The sequence below is a fragment of the Saccoglossus kowalevskii genome, chromosome 17 (genome assembly GCF_978046115.1).
Source record: "Saccoglossus kowalevskii chromosome 17, keSacKowa6.1, whole genome shotgun sequence".
NCBI lineage: Eukaryota > Metazoa > Hemichordata > Enteropneusta > Harrimaniidae > Saccoglossus > Saccoglossus kowalevskii.
Genome location: NC_140657.1, coordinates 34,038,815 through 34,042,576, shown reverse-complemented (window position 1 = coordinate 34,042,576; position 3,762 = coordinate 34,038,815). Strand labels below are relative to the sequence as shown.

General features: G+C 36.0%; 1 long non-coding RNA gene across 1 annotated transcript; it reads left to right on the top strand.

The window, feature by feature from the left end:
- Nucleotides 1-324: 324 nt before the first annotated feature.
- Nucleotides 325-946, top strand: LOC146733594 (uncharacterized). Its single transcript, XR_014926889.1, has 2 exons — nucleotides 325-405; nucleotides 620-946. It is a non-coding gene; the product is annotated as an uncharacterized LOC146733594 (long non-coding RNA).
- Nucleotides 947-3,762: the final 2,816 nt, after the last annotated feature.

Below are 3,762 nucleotides of genomic sequence, written 5' to 3'. Positions count from 1 at the left end.
ACCTGTTTTGTGGTGTTTCCTAAACATTTCTATATTTTGAAGAACGATATCTCAAAAATAAATTATACTATCAAGTGCTTATTAAACAATGGTAATATAGATGGGTTTTTTTTATGTCAACAGAACAAATACATTTTGGTAGCCATTTTTAATTTATCGTCAGGCGGTTTCACGCATATAGCTGTGGCTGCAGACCTGCTACGAGACAGCGGGTCCACGAGAGAGAGGTCCGCCTCAGCGCGATCAGTCAATCTTGCACGCATAGTTGTCTGATTGGTTGTTTGATATACAACGACGCGCCCACATATCTTCGCGTCATAAGTATTTGCCGTATGATGGCGTCGTAATGCAGCTGTCCTGACATGGCGTTACCAAAGGAAGTGAATCACGCTGGAAATGTGCGCGGTGAGTATATGAAAACTGAAACTGTTTCAATTCGTGTATTAGCTATTACCCAACATTTTTATAATATGCACAGGGACTAGAAACTTGTAAAACGTAGCTCTCGCTTCTGACATTTACCGTGACCGCCATTGCACGTTGTCTGAGTTAGCGCCAATGAATAGACTGGACTTTTAGCAAGTTAAATTAATTTAATAAATTCTTTCCATAAATGTAGATGCCAGTGTACCAAGTGTTGTCACAGGCCTGGATGATCTACTGACAAAATTACATCGATGCAATGATGATGAACATTGCTCATGTAAAAAATGGCACTGTGTGGTCATAAAACTGACAAATATTTACTGAAAAAACATTTGAACAGTGTGTACTGTTCAAGACTCGAGTTTCAAGGCAAGTGTAACTTTTATTCGCTTCAGACTAATAATTAGTCTTGCTACTTCAGTAAGGGGTTGCATATGGTGCAAATTGCTATGTATTTTCTTAATTTAAGGAATCTTTTTAAATCGTTTGTAAATTGACTTTGTTGCTTCTCGTGTGTGGGATATTTATAGAAAAAAAATCATTAATTGAAGGAGTATCTTGGAAGTTTGAATTTAATCTGGCGTCTGCACCCATGTTTGAAAATAAATTATCTTAGTTGTGTTAATTCTGTAGGTATTGCTTGTGTTTTGTGCAAGTGCTCCATTGCAAAAATGAAGACTCCTCGTCATTGGCATTGTCCATTGTGCTGACAAACATTTTCATAATGTTCCAAGTTGAGTGTACATCTTGCTGGTTGTAGTTGTGGTGATTTAAATGTACAGAGCAGTGAAATTGAAAGATTTCAAATTGGAAAGAAAGTGAGAACATCAGATGATGCTGACGGTAATTAAAATGATCTTCTATTTCTTCACCAGTGGTATGCCTTGACTATGCATTAGGAGATTGTCTGTCACTTTCAAGAATGAATTTGTGCCTTATCCATTTTGTTGATTTTTATATTTTACTTCACTCAATTAATAATTAACAATAGTTACAGAAATTTAAATTGGCATGCCACTACACACATGAAATACACATTTTTACTGATGTTCAAAATAGTGTGTACACATACATTTAAATTATCTGTTGTCTAAATAGTACTATTTTGTATAAAGTTAATACATCTATTTAAACAGCAATGGAATGAGTCATTGTTGCAAAGACCTTGTAGGTAGGCCATCTGTTCTGGCACCCCACTGTGTCCACAGATATGTGATGCTCATAAAGTAGAATTTGTATGTGACATGGGTAATTCTATGTCATCCTTGATTCTTAATCCTTTATGTTGTAATTAAATCTCTGAATATTTTTAGCTGTATTGAGTGTAGAATATTATATTCACTTTTAAAATCTAGAGTTGTCAATTTTGATCTATTTTATAAAAACTCTTAATTTTTGACAAAATCATAGAGATCATATTCATAACTTCAACGATAACAAATGTAAAGAAGGTTAACATGATAGCTATTATTTACAGAATGTTTAGGATATTTGAAAACTACAGTATTCTGAAAAATGTAAATGTTGCTGCAAATAATTTTGTAATGGTGAGGCGGAGTCGGGATGTTCCTATTATTGAATGTTCGGTATGTCTGTCACATAATTTGTATTATTTATTAAATTAAACAAAATCAACTCTGAGGCAACCTTATTCATTTTTTGCAGGTTCTATTAGAAACTCGAAAAAGAAAGTTACCCATTGCAAAAAGTGATGACGCCATCAGAAAAAATAAAGTATCAAAGATGTTGTCACCTCCACAGACTGAATGTCCCACTTAAGGTATGGTAATGTTGAGAAAGAACTTGAACACAAACATTACCAGGAAACATTCCAAAGACAACATGTTAGCTCTTCCAACCTTTACTGTCTTCACAGTTGATAGGTCCACGAGAGCGTGATTATTGTCTGCGAACACATTATACTAGTGGTTATGAAATTATTACAGGTCTATCACATCCAGGTAGGTGTAGTAATTACTTTGTAGACATGTAGTGGTGATAGGCCTTCATTATAATGGGAATAGTGGTACCATTACTATGTCTGCAGACTAGGTCCACGAGAGCGTGATTATTGTCTGCGAACACATTATACTAGTGGTTATGAAATTATTACAGGTCTATCACATCCAGGTAGGTGTAGTAAATACTTTGTAGACATGTAGTGATGATAGGCCTTCATTATAATGGGAATAGTGGTACCATTACTATGTCTGCAGACTAGGTCCACGAGAGCGTGATTATTGTCTGCGAACACATTATACTAGTGGTTATGAAATTATTACAGGTCTATCACATCCAGGTAGGTGTAGTAATTACTTTGTAGACATGTAGTGATGATAGGCCTTCGTTATAATGGGAATAGTGGTACAATTACTATGTCTGCAGACTAGGTCCACGAGAGCGTGATTATTGTCTGCGAACACATTATACTTGTGGTTATGAGATTATTACAGGTCTATCACATCCAGGTAGGTGTGGTAATTACTTTGTAGACATGTAGTGGTGGTAGGCCTTCATTATAATGGCAATAGTAGTACAATTACTATGTCTGCAGACTAGGTCCACGAGAGCGTGATTATTGTCTGCGAACACATTATACTAGTGGTTATGAAATTATTACAGGTCTATCACATCCAGGTAGGTGTAGTAATTACTTTGTAGACATGTAGTGGTGGTAGGCCTTCATTATTATGGCAATAGTAGTACCATTACTATGTCTGCAGACTAGGTCCACGAGAGCGTGATTATTGTCTGCGAACACATTATACTTGTGGTTATGAGATTATTACAGGTCTATCACATCCAGGTAGGTGTGGTAATTACTTTGTAGACATGTAGTGGTGGTAGGCCTTCATTATAATGGCAATAGTAGTACCATTACTATGTCTGTAGACTAGGTCCACGAGAGCGTGATTATTGTCTGCGAACACATTATACTAGTGATAATGAAATTATTACAGGTCTATCACATCCAGGTAGGTGTAGTAATTATTTTGTAGACATGTAGTGGTGGTAGGCCTTCATTATAATAGGAATAGTGGTACAATACTATGTCTGCAGACTAGGTCCACGAGAGCGTGATTATTGTCTGCAAACACATTATACTAGTGGTTATGAAATTATTACAGGTCTATCATATGCAGGTAGGTGTAGTAATTACTTTGTAGACATGTAGTGATGATAGGCCTTCATTATAATGGCAATAGTAGTGCCATTACTATGTCTGCAGACTAGGTCCACGAGAGCGTGATTATTGTCTGCGAACACATTATACTAGTCGTTATGAAATTATTACAGGTCTATCACATCCAGGTTGGTGTGATAATTACTTTGTAG